Here is a 14,605-nt window from a genome sequence, read left to right as displayed (position 1 = left end):
ACCATATTACCATGGCAATATGTGCAGTCTGATTGTTTTAACGCGAAATGTAAACAACTCACGTTGCACGATTTGAGTCAAGGTCATTCAAAATTGACCTAATTCACCAAAATTCGATGACAGATTTGAAAATGAAGATATATATATATATGTGTGTGTGTGTGTGTGTGTTTGTGCGTGCGTGCGTGCGTGTGTGTGCTGACTAGCATTTATTGCGACACGGTAAATTTTGTCCACTTATATAGAAAGGGATCGTGGAATTGAATAACAATTTGTACAGTTCGCTACATGTCGTAACACAATATTACATTTGCCAAATAAAGCAAACCCGTGATCAACTCAAAAGTTTGTTTTATTTGCAGTTACATACGGAATGTGATTTTAGTTATTTTCTACATAACGAATATTATATGATTCACATGCAGTATATCACATATATGTACATATTGTTTCTAATTCTGATATATGTTTCTTATATGAATCATGGACTAATTCTCTTAGCAATGTTTCTTTAAATGGTTATATTTCACTGAATTTTTATCGCAAGTTCCAACATCGAAATGCTCGTAGGTGTAGTGGAGGTATTGTATTGTATTATAAGGATCACTTAAAAGATGGAATTGAAATTATTAGAAATCATCATGATACAATTATTTGGTTAAAGCTAGATCATTCATTTTTTAAGACCAAAGAAGATATTTATTTATGTGTGGCTACTTATGGGGTGAACAATCGCCAGCTTATAATGCTTTTAACAATGTTGATTTATTTGACACGCTTGAAAACGATATATCTGAGTTCAGTGATTTAGGCTGTATAGCTATTACTGGCGATTTTAATAGTAGAACTGGTAAAAAACATGATTTTATTATACATGATAATGTTAATATTTCATTTAACGATTAAGATTATGAACCAGACAGTACCCCTGTGCGGGCCTCTGTCGACATTGTAAATAATAGTCACGGAATCAAGTTATTAGATTTATGTAAATCGTCATCAATACGCATTGTTAATGGTAGAGTAGGCAACTCAAATACTTATACATACTTTTCAAATAATGGTTGTTCCGTTATAGATTATCTATTGATGCATGAGCGAAACTTTTCAATGATTGGCGACTTCACTATTTGTCCATTCAATCAATGGAGTGACCACTCACATTTGCATTTAAAACTGTTATGTAATTATATTACTCAAGAAGATCAAGAAAGATCAGAGATAAAGTACATATGGAGCAATGAATATAGAGAACAGTTCCGCTCAGGAATTATTGGCTGTCTGCCACAATTCAATACTATTATTGGCGCCGCACTGAAGTGCGCACCTATTATGGAATGGGAATTTATTTTAGTTAGTGGTAGGAGCGGTTTTTAAGTTCACTTGATGGTTAGGTTCATACTTTCACTTTCAAATACTTATAAAACTAGAAGCCCTGATTTAACAAAACAGACCATTAACAAATGCCCTATAAATGGAGATGAATCATTAGGATAATAACTTGTACTTACCAATTCTTTTGCACCACTGGTCGCAGAAACTGGCTCTACTGCTGGCTGCCTTCTTCAGTGCCTTTGTGAAGAGGCAGCTTGTTGCCCTGAAGCTTGACAATCTCATGATGTGGTTTCTTCCTGCTGTCAGAACCTTCAAAAAACATATTTAATTACCTTAGTATCACTATCTTGAATGCAACGATAATTTTTTAAAGTCACGGTCACTTATTTTTAACGGAACATTAGTATTATAACGACACAATATCATTGTTTGTATCTATCAAAATGCTTAATTTACCATCCGTAAACGCTGAATTTATGTATTGATGCGGTCGAAAGATTCGCCATCTTGTACGGCCAATGTACTATAGCGATAACGTGATACTCCCCTGTGTAATTGTAACCACAGCATTCCATAAGGGATTGAATAAGCTATCATAGCTTAAGCTTACACTACCCCCACCTTAAACTTGGAATAGTAAAAAGAATCACTTGAAATTGGCCCTAACATTTACATAAGTAGTGCATTTTAATTACAAAAACAAGAGCTAGATATGAAACAATCAGGACCAGTATTCAATATTGATCTTATCCTTATCCTTAGCTATGCCTCAGTGACTCCATTCAGCCTATTGGTCAGCTAAATATACAGACCAATCAAAACACTTAGTTTCTAATCTTAAATTAAAGTTCAGTCTAAGTTGATTATTGAATATGGCCCCAGGGTTCAACCTCAAAGGATATGTTGTAAGTTGATTATTTATAAGCACCAGCATCTATTGAATAACCTAGCAAAGGTTACAGGCCCAGTATGTCAAGCTAAAAGCTTTGCAACATTGACCAATATTTAGGAAGTTGTTAAAGACCCTAGGCCTAATTAAAAAATACATTTGGTTCGGGTAACCCGACCCTACCTACGGTATAGGCGCCGACCCCACCGTTTTTATAGTCAGTTTGAAAAAATGAAAAACTAAATAAAAAATAATTTTTAATTCTTTTTCAATATGTAGTTTAAAACTTTAAATGCTTGTACAGAAGATAGCTTTAACACCATTCTGCTTGGATAAAAAATGACATTCTTATATAAACCTAATGAAAATAAAAACAAAAAGCCTACCTACCCTACCTATTTTTGAAAAGGATGTTACCCTAACCAAACAATTTTTTTCTAGGCCCTATTAAAGCTGCACTCTCACAGATTGACAGTTTTAACAACTTCTTTTATTTTTGTCATATAATGAACCAATCCTTACACAAATATATCTGAAATCAAATTATTTAAGGCAGTCTGGTGCCAAATATTTATACATCAGATTATTTTTAAATACCCGGTATTTACATTCAAAAATTGAACTTTTGTGTTTAATAGCTTTGACACTAAAAACAAGTTCTTTTGGCATAAACTATCTCTCAGGTACTTTTCAACTGATTGCCTCAGAATCAGAGTCACTTGTTTTCAAACATAAATTGTTGTTTTAATTATCAACAATTTAAGTCAAACTGAAATAGCCATATATGGTATCACAATTCCATCCAATTGTTTTGAACGCAAAAAAAATTGGAACATAGAAATTTCAAAGAAAATCAACAAGTTTTAGAATCACTCAAGAGCTGTTATTTATAATTTATGGGTAACACTATGACAAAAAATCAAAAACACAGTCTCTTAAAAGAAATTTAATCATTTGGGCTGCTTGATTTAGTTTTTTTGATCATACCAAAAAAGTAATAATAATTTGACAACATGATTTGATGTCTATACAATTCTGACCTGCTGAACTTGCCCACAGGATTTTGACTCAGCGTTTGGTCTAAAATGATATATTTAGTCATTATATGACCAAAAACTGACAAAAAACAATAATTTCGGACAAAGACCTGGTCACTTATACTATACTATACTTCAAAAATCTTCTCCTCTAAACTTACTTGGACTAGAGCTTAGATATTTGGCATGATTCATCGTCTAGTGGACCTCTACAAAGATTGTTCAAATTATGGCCTTGGGGTCAAAATTGGCCCCGCCCCGGGGGGTCATGGGTTTTCTCTATATGTTTATAGTTAAAACTTCAAAAATCTTCTCCTTTGAACTTACTTGGACTAGAGCTTAGATATTTGGCATGATTCATCGTCTAGTGGACCTCTACAAAGATTGTTCAAATTATGGCCTTGGGGTCAAAATTGGCCCCGCCCCGGGGGTCATGGGTTTTCTCTATATGTTTATAGTGAAAACTTCAAAAATCTTCTCCTTTGAACTTACTTGGACTAGAGCTTAGATATTTGGCATGATTCATCGTCTAGTGGACCTCTACAAAGATTATTCAAATTATGGCCCTGGGGTCAAAATTAGCCACGACCCGGGGGGTCATGGGTATACTTGATATGTTTATAGTGAAAACTTCAAAAATCTTCTCCTTTGAACTTACTTGGACTAGAGCTTAGATATTTAGCATGATTCATCGTCTAGTGGACCTCTACAAAGATTGTTCAAATTATGGCCCTGGGGTCAAAATTGGCCCCGCCCCGGGGGGTCATGGGTATACTTGATATGTTTATAGTTAAAACTTCAAAAATCTTCTCCTCTTAACTTACTTGGACTAGAGCTTAGATATTTGGCATGATTCATCGTCTAGTAGACCTCTACAAAGATTGTTCAAATAATGGCCCTGGGGTCAAAATTGGCCCCGCCCCCGGGGGGTCATGGGTTTTCTCTATATGTTTATAGTAAAAAAAATCAAAAATCTCCTCTGAACTTACGTTGCTTAGAGCTTAGATATTTGGCATGATTCATCGTCTAGTGGACCTCTACAAAGATTGTTCAAATTATGGCCTTGGGGTCAAAATTGGCCCCGGCCCGGGGGGGGGGGGGGGTTAGGGTATTCTCTATATGTTTATAGTTAAAACTTCAAAAATCTTCTCCTCTGAACTTACTTGGACTAGAGCTTAGATATTTGGCATGATTCATCGTCTAGTGGACCTCTACAAAGATTGTTCAAATTATGGCCTTGGGGTCAAAATTGGCCCAGCCCCCTTGGGGGGTCATGGGTTTTCTCTATATGTTTATAGTGAAAACTTCAAAAATCATCTCCTCTGAACATACGTGGCTTAAGAGCTTAGATATTTGGCATGATTCATCGTCTAGTGGACCTCTACAAAGTTTGTTCAAATTATGGCCCTGGGGTCAAAATTGGCCACACCCCGGGGCTGATGGGTTTTCTCTATATGTGTTATAGTGAAAACTTAAAAAATCTTCTCCAAACTCACAAAGACAAGTAACGTCTTAATTTAAACTGGATAACATATTTAGTACACATACCAATTTTCAATATGGGCCACATACAATTAATAACAAATATACATATAGAGATACACACGTAAAATCAAGTAGTGACAAGAGCTTAGATATTTGGCATGATATATCATCTAGTTGACTTGTACCAATATTGTTCAATCTTTGGCCCTGGGGTCAAAAAATGGCCCCACCCGGGCGGTCATGGGTTTCCTTATATATGTATATGATGAAAACTTAAAAAATCTTCTTCTCCGAAACCAAGAGGCGAAGGCCTTAGATATTTGGTATGAAGCATCGTTTATCGGACCACTATTAAGATTGTTCAAACTTTAGCCCTGGGGTCAAAATTGGCCACGCCCCGTGTTCATAGGCTTAGGTTTTCAATATTTGTATATAATGGAAGCATTAAAAAATATTCTGTCCGAATTCACAAGGACTAGAGCTATTTGGCATAATACATCATTAAGTGGACCTCTACCTTTATTGTCCAAACTTTGGCATTGGGGTAAAAAATGACCCCCCCCCCCGGGGGGGGGGGCGGGGGGGCATTGGTTTTCCTTATATGTATATAGTAAAACCTTAAAAAAAATTCTTCTCCAAAACCACAAGACTTAGGTCTTAGATATTTGGCGTGAAGCATTGTTTAGTAGACCTCTACCAACATTGTTCAAACTTAAGCTTCAAAATTATCCACGTTCCAGGGGTCATGGGTTTCTAGCTCCCCAGTCACTTTGTGACAAGGTGAGCTTTTGTGACCGCCTTTTGTCTGTCGTCCATCATGGGTCGTCCCTCATGCGTTGTCAGTCAACAATATACTTAAACAACGTAGCAACTCCATAAGTCCTAGCTTATTCCAGACTTCTAAAAAACCTTAACTACTTTGAACCATCCAGATTTCTTATCAAACCAATGTGCAATATATGACAGGTGAGCGATTCAGGGCCATTTGGCCCTCTTGTTTACATTTTGGTACCTTTTTACAATTATGATATCAAAGCCTAACATATTCTATTAAATAATTGTCCTGAGATTTGTTACAGAAAAAAACTTTTTGGTTCCAATCTGGTGTACAGTCCCTTTAAAATGATTTATTAACTTCTGGCATCTTTATTTAATTTACGTGACAATTATATAAACATACCTTTAAAAATCACATTATACAGTGTCATTTTAGGTAGCACAATTACTTACAACTGACTTATTATGTAAAAAAACGTTATGAAGACATCAAAACTAACATTATTTTGTCCTTTACCTTTTGCCTTCTATTTTGATTGCTTCTTAATGAGTATTAAATAGCCTTTTATCAAAAACAGGATAATTCTTACATGAATATATTGCAATATACAGGTCTGTAAAATTGAAGTTGTTGTGCCATTTATCAAAATTGTGTATATTGTGGAAGGATGTTTGATATAACCTTGGGTGCAAATCAATCATATGTACAGCAAATAGTAGCAATTATCTGCTAAAACTAAAACAAACTTAATTTGAATGTCATTTCCAGTCTAACTCCTTCTCCAAATGTTCGACTTGTGTGTCCTTGGAAAGACAAAGAGAGAAAGCTGGTAGTGCTGTTGAAAGGGCCAAGTTCTCATCTTTGAAAGATGAGCACCATGAGCGTCAACAGTAAGTTTTGCCTTTAAAGCTGCACTCTCACAGATTTACCGTTTTTCCAACTTTTTTATTTTTTGTCTTAGAATGAAAAACGTTTTGCGAAAATATCTGCAAACCAGTGATATAAGACTGCTTACAAAAAAATCAGATCACAGATTTTCATATTTCCATTTTAAAATTGGTGTTTTATGGCTTAAACCGTTACTAATGGTTTAAGAAAAATGTTATTAGTTATGTTAAAAAGGTTATAAGGGGTGTCCCCAAACCCAGTAATGATTCAAAGAGACTGCTTTCCGTCCATATTCTTCTTTTGCGGGTTCCTTCATGCCCCGATATGGAATCTATCTGTCATGTTTCATTTATTTTAAATACTTAGTAAAACAGTTTTAAAGGCTAAACAACGTAATACGATTGAGCAAAACAAAACAATTGTCAAAAACTGACATAATTTTGGTATCTTTGTGTACAATGCATTGAAACTAAGTAATTGAACTACCACTAAGTGTACAATTCATTCATTTTCACACTTTTTTTTTGTTTTTCCTTTAAAAAGATTACTAGGTATGTATACCTTTTTATGCATGATAGGCTAGTTGATTTTATCTAGTGATATTACCAAGTTATGTACTAGTCAATTGTACCCCCCCCCCCCCCATATCAGGGGATTAGAGTCTTTGACTTTAGTCCAGCAAGTTATGGCTCCTGATTGACTTAGTTATTAGGGCAGGTTTAAGTTTTAGGGCAAGTTGGGATTTTCACCTATGAGTCCTTTATTCGATTGACTTAATAATTCACACAGTTGATAAAGGCCATCACATTATGATGTTTGATAACTCCATATTATTCTTTAAACAAAGTTTGGCCCCTGATTGACTTTATGGAACTAAGGTTAAAGTTTTAGGGCAGGTTTATTGGTTATATCTTTATACCCTTCATTCAATTGACTTAATACCTCACACAATTGTTCAGGACCATCACAGAATGAGGTAACATAACTCAATATTATCCTTAATGCAAGTTATGGCCCCTGATTGACTTCGGTTAAAGTTTTTAGCGTGGGCTAAAGCTTTAGGACAAGTCGGGATTTTAATAAAAAAGATATATACCCTTCATTCAATGCACTTAACATTTGCACAATTAATGACGGCCATCTTGCGATAAGGTCACATAACTCCATTTCAACCCTTAATACAAATTATGTCCCTTAATTGATTTTTTATCAAGTTTTCTTTTAATTCTTTATATAAAGGCACAATTTTTATATTCTTAACAACACTTTCATAAAAGGCAAATAAGTTGTTTGAATGACTTGCGTCATTTTTCGGGCAGGCTGGTGGAAGGGCAGCGTGAAAGTCACCTTATGTATCAAATAATTTTAGCTGGGTTTTAACAGAAAGAGACGTGGTATATATTCAAAATGTTTGTCGAGACCTTTAATGGGAATGCGTATGAGGCCCCTAGGATCATGGTCATTACTTTTTACAGAAAAATGGTTGGTATTGAATAACTTAAGTAAGGGTTACATATTGTGACCAAACTTGGTATATAGTAAGAGTTTATTGAGATCTTTCATGACATTGTGTTTTGGGTTCTGAGCGTTATGGTCTAGTTCAAGGTAACTGTTGCTAAAATAGTAATATATGGTAAGTACTGAATAACTCAGGTAAGGGTTGACATAGTTTGTCCAAATTATATAGGACATTAGTTTATGCAAGGTCACTGTTACTAAAAATATATTACTGTTTTAGTTACGGTTGACACACTGCGAATAAACTTGAGGAAGAGTTTATGGATGAATTCCATGGGATTGTGTTTGGGGCCCTTAGGATCAATGTAACTGTAACAAACAATAAAATAAAGCAGTTGAAACTGAATCTCTTCTGCTAATTATTTTTTTGGTCAGAATGCGATTCTTGTTAACTTTTTAAGTTGATTGTCTTATTGTGTTTGACAGACACATATTACATTGTTTTTGTATTCACTTCTAAGTTATGCAAGATAATAAATTCTTATATGTTGGAAGGAGCAAATGCTGGGATCAGTATCGCCTAAAGCTGCATAATATCACAGATTGACAGTTTTGACTTTTGTCTCAGAATCAGCTGATTTTAGTATCAATGCCATCAAAAATGTCATGTAAGATAACTAACAATGAAACACAGATCTGAATTGTCTGGAAAACTGCCAAAAAAATCATTTGTCTTCCAAAGTAAGTAACACTTTTAGCCAGAAAACTTCATTTTTTGAACATATATATATATAAACTGCAATCAGTTGCCAGCAGTCTTGCTGCAATGCTTTCAAGACATTTTAGCAAAAATTTCATTTCCATGACAGCAATATAAATATAGATCATACCTAATTACAGAAAAAAAAGAGGAGTGAGTTGAACTAATACCTTTAAAAGTATTTCATATACCGGAAAATAAAAGTATTTCATATACCGGAAAATAAAAGTATTTCATATACCGGAAAATAAAAGTATTTCATATACCGGAAAAAGACCAAATGACTGTTTCTGTGTTTCTGTTTCGCCACACTTTGGAAAAAGGTGTGTCTCTTAGTTTTTGATAAATACATGTTAAGCAAACATTATATTGTTAGATATATTGTGCCACAACCCTTCATTTTCATTTTTGAGACTGTTACCATAAACACAGATTTTTCTTTTTTGGCCTACTTTAGGCTGAGCCTTCATTCAGTGGAGTATAATAAGCCTCTAGTGTTAACATATATAAACTTAAACTAAAACATAAACATATTAATAAGTAAGCCCATCAAACATGATAAAACATGATTGTTGATTGCCTAGAAGCACGGTTATTATAATTCAAAAATAGAAACAAAAACACAGTTTCTGCTTGTCATCCACATTTTTCTTGTGAAATTTCTTCATAATTTTGCTGATTTGATATGATTGTAAACAGTCACAAATAATAATTTCCAAAGCCCTTTAAGATAATAGTAAAATTTGCTCCTTCCAAGATGAAAAATAAAATAGTTGAAAAAACAGTAAATCTGTGAGAGTGCAGCTTTAGGTAATAATTCATTTGTTGACTGGTAACAGAGTTTATACTCATATATCTAAGGGCAATATTAATTTCGAAAGTATATCATTACATTGAGAAATACAAGATTCTCCTGGTCCCCTTTATTTCATGGACAAAAATCCACACAACCTACATTATAATCCAAAGGGTTTGCCCCAAATCTTAGTAATACACCTTATAATTCATGAAGACCGAATGAGATTGTTATTTAGATGGTCTGCAATAAATGAACAAATGTTTTTGACTAATTTTTTTGTTATATTTGTAAGGATGGAAAGGCGTTACTACTACCAGAAAAGGGATGCCAGCAGAACACAACAAGAAACCTACCTCTCCCTGATTATTGACGGCATGGACCAAGGTTTGAAATTCCTCTTCCTTTCTTTGACTTTGTATCAAATACTTATAGCAATATCATAAATGTGTTTATACACTTTAAAATCAGCAAATGAAATAAAAAAGACATTACTCCTGCATACCAAAGTATGCATTATACTGTTTCCAGCTAAGTGCTTTAAAATGGACTTTTTAAATGTATGAACTTTAAGGAAAGGCCAGCTTTGACATCCACATTATGACTGATGGTAATTCTAATACTAATAACATATTATCAATGTTACCGGAAGTGTTCCATTATGAATTTGAGCAATGGTTGTGATATGTGAAGTTAAATGGACTGTCATTGTCAGAACACACAAAATATGTTGATGACCTACAGTATTACCTTATCCATCTGCTCATCTGACTCAGCCATTCAATATATCAAATTTATACTTTCTTAAAGGCTCGCAGTTACTATGAAGTCTTTTGAAATGTAATTTATGCTTGTTTATTAAGGTTTATTTCCTATTGTATACTTAAGAATTTGTGACATTTTTTGGCTTAGGTAATAACTAAATAAAAGTTCAAACTTTCAAAATTTGGTCAGAGTACTAGCAATGTAATCGAGACTAGGTGTGTTTTACATGCTTAAATTTTGTCTGATGTATGGCCCTTGGTACACTAAGAAATTCTGAATTGTTCAGATGACAGTGACATATTTTACTTATTTAGTGGTTTATTATAACTGACTGAATGATATAATTTGGTACAAATCTTTAAGTTCATAACTGTCAAATCAATAAAACTGTAATTATTAGGTCATTTTAAATATTTTGTTACTGTTTTATTTTTCAGCAAAGACAAGTCTGCCTCATTTTGCAGGAAGGCAATCAAAGGTTAGAAATTATTGAAAATTGGAATAAATATTTAAAAACTGGTTTCCAAATAATTCGAGATGAATTCATGATGTAACTGGAGAAATTGAGCTTATTATTTTATGGTCATCTTGAGCTTATTTTCAATTTATAAAAAAAAACTACTTTATTATAAGTAAATCATGTTGGTTAATTGTCTATATTCTAGAGCATCAGCAATGTTGACCTGTTGAAAACCCACGTTACTGGTGTTATTAACCACGGCAATGGATGCTTTCATTCCTATGTGGATTTCAACCAGTTCCCACATGATCCAAATCTTACAATCAACATTCTGCTGAGGGCTCTCAAAAAGTCTGCAGACAAACAAGTAAGAGACATTTTAAAATATAAAAAAGCAAAAAGAATGGCAGGATAAATTGCTATTACCTCAGAAAACGCTACAACTAGTTTGTCTCTTAAATATGCCCTTTTAACATGGCCAATCTATAGGGATCGTGATGTCGAACAAATACACCTGCATCGATATCATTCAACGAACTTTAATGCCCTCTGACCTTAAAGAAACACCAATATTTCTTTAGCCTGCTAACAGAATTTGTTGACCTCTACAGCTATAATTAGAAGTCTGTAACTCACACTATTTTTATTTAATGGCAATGTTTTTGATTAACAGTCCATTGGCACTTGTCCCTTATTGACTAAATTTAATTTCTGCTGTTGGTTAATTCATACATTTTCACTGTTCATTGTTGTCAAAATTGAGTGAAATTATGCTTACCCTTACCTCTTAAAAACAAAGACACAGATGCATTATTGTTTATTTAAATTATTTTTTAACAATTTAAATAAATTGATCATCTCCAAGTAAGTTCTAAAAAGTTTCTCAATGTTTTATTCCATTTCTGTTTTCAGATGAATTTCCTTCCACCAGTGTTGTACTTACAGTTTGATAACTGTTGTCGGGAAAATAAGACCCATTGCTGTTGGCCTTTGCAGAACTTCTGGTCTAATTGAATATTTTCAAAGAGGTAAACCCTACAAACTGTGCAAATGTTTTCATACACTGATGAACTCAAAATAGTAAAAGGTCCCTTAATTGAACAAACTTGGCTATGTAACATAGTATTACATATGTTTCTGCCTTAACTCACCTTATGAGTGCCCTGAAAACATGCATGAGCCCTATATTAATAACCCTGTTTGTTTTTCTGTCTGTCTGTCATAACTTTTTTTTCAATTTTTTATTAGCGACATTGATTCTAGATATCAACCACAAACTGGTCATTTGCTTACAATTATACAATGTTATGCTATAAAAAAAATCTTAAACCTATGAAAAGTTTTAAATGGAAATGAATGAAACATGAACTTATTTACATATGGCAATTGGATCTCTAGCTTCAAGAACCATAAATCTGATTCTGTTTGTTCCAAAAATTGCCTCCACTGACATATAGTGATTTAGCAAATTAATTTCCTTTTAATCAGAACATGAAAGACTGAATAATTAGTCGGTAACATTATGTATTTGAACCCATTTGTATGATTATACAAAAGCTAACTTCATATTATAGGCATTCATGTCACTCTCAAGATTGAGCTGCTGCTGAATGATTATTTGCATAGTCATCATACTTTTAGATAGAATGTGTTCATTGTATTGAGTTCATTATTATTCATAGATTCATATATTGGGTCTCGACATGATATTCAATCACCTAACTATAATAAAAAAGTATAAGTCGGTTGTAGGCCATGTTTCACAGATAATATAAGCTAATGTTGGCCTTGTGGCGATCATGCACAACAGATTTGCAACCTTTGCTCATAATGAGCATTTTCATTAGACATAAAGCATGATATTTGATTATAACTGTGCAAATTTATGATTTTGCAAATATTTCATGTTTATTTTATAGACCCATATATCGTTTTTGATGGTGGGCCACACCCATGAAGATGTCGACGCCCAGTTTTCGCTGATATCTAGAACTCTTAAAACAAAAGATTGTGAAACAATTGAATCCTTAATGACTGTCTGTAACGGTGAACACATGCATACAGTGTATGACGTTAAAAATTGGATCTTGCCAAATGCTAACAAATTCAAACTGATAACAACACCACTTCATTATAAATTTCAAAAGAAGGATGGCACTATTAATGTGTGTTACAAAGGACTCAACAGTCAGGATTAGATTTTACTGGATGGACATTTTCTAAACAAACTACCAATTGGGAAACCACATATAGTTATACGAGATTTTTCCAAAATAAGTGTTGAAAAACGTGTGAAACAAATTGAAACAATTAAAAATATATTTAATGAGCATTCCAATTATGTATATTGGACAGATTTCTATCAAAACTTAAATAGGAATGCAATTGAAGACACACCATGGATTTTACCCCTCTTGCCAAGACAGAGTTCACAGATTCCAGCTTCACTTATTGTTCATGTTCCGGAAACAGTTCAGGCAGCAATGGAGAAAGAATTACGAATTCCAGTGGTAAATAATTTATATTCAATAGTAATAGATTTTTGACAATATATTAAATTGAACTGTTTCATAAGTATTATAATTATCACGGCAAAGAAGTAATAGACCACTTTGTTTTTAATAGAATTCATAATTAAATCTCAGAAAGTATTTGAACATTATTGCAATAGAATGAAATTTAACTGACTGGAGAGTCCATTTTGGTTGGGAATGATATTACACATCAATTGCAAAAAGGGTTAAATGAATAATACTTTTTAACTATCAAAAAATTTCTTCAGTTAACAGTCTGCATAAAATATGAAAAGACAAAAATATTTACACCAGGGTTTCCATTATAGGTCACAAACCAAGCATCCAAGACAACCAGACAGAAAAAGAAGAAACCCATTCAAAGGAAACCAAACAACCAAAAAAGTAAGTAATTATTTTGAACAGTATAGGAAATTTAAATGGTATAATTTTTATGTATACCTTAAAGTTGCACTCTCACAGATAAACCGTTTTGGCAACTTTTTTTATTTGTTTTGGAATGAGTAAATATTTGCCTAAATATCTGAAAATCAGTAATATAAGACTGCTGACAAAAGATCAGGTCGCAGATTTTCATAATTCAAGCTAAAAGCATTAATTATGGCTAAAAGCATTACATAATATTTAAGGAAAATGCATAATTTTAACATAATTTTTTTTAACATTAATATGAAAACATGCGATCTGACTTTTTGTCAGCAGTCTAATATGACTGGTTTCAAGGCATTTACGCAAAAAATGGATCGGTCAAAGACATAATTATAACAGATGTTGTCACAATGTTCAATCTTTGAGAGTGCAGCTTTAATATGATCAAAATAAGTTAAATAGTGTTCCAATTATAATCCCACCATTTGGTCATGGGGGCTATAAAGACATCACATTGGGGAGTCTAGCTGTAGGTAAATCCATCCTTGGACTATGTGACAAGTCTACTCATAAGTTTTGGAGTATCTGACTTCAATTTTGACACATATAATAATTATCTTCCTTGAAAAGAGGTGCTGTGCAATTAAACATTATTATGTGTATTTTATTTTAGATTCATTGCCCTCTGATTACTTTTAAAATGTTATCTCTTTACTGGGTCAAGTCTACTCTAGTCCAAAACACCATTTGATTTTATGGTTTTGACTTAACAAACATGTTTTAGAGTTTTTGCCATTCGATCAATAGATGGTATACATCCAGTGATATAATCAGTCAGACCTGTTTTAAATATTGGGTCCGCCATAACTGTTGTCTAATTGTTAAGATTTCAATCATTTTCACAGATTTGTAGAGTCCTTAAAATTGGTGGACCTTACATTAAATTAAGTTAATATCATCTAAAATATAATTAAGCATGCAGGCCTTTGTTGTCTTATTCAGCTAACCTTTCTTAAGTCTTTCTTAAGTGTTATGGCCATAACTCTGAAGT

At 33.3% G+C, this 14,605-nt stretch overlaps 1 pseudogene; it reads left to right on the top strand.

Annotated features, from left to right (window-relative positions):
• Positions 1-6,295: 6,295 nt before the first annotated feature.
• LOC128246114 (uncharacterized) lies at positions 6,296-14,243 on the top strand (annotated as a pseudogene).
• The last annotated feature ends 362 nt before the right edge of the window (positions 14,244-14,605 follow it).

Source organism: Mya arenaria, chromosome 9 (genome assembly GCF_026914265.1).
Source record: "Mya arenaria isolate MELC-2E11 chromosome 9, ASM2691426v1".
NCBI lineage: Eukaryota > Metazoa > Mollusca > Bivalvia > Myida > Myidae > Mya > Mya arenaria.
This window is presented reverse-complemented; position numbering and strand designations above follow the sequence as displayed.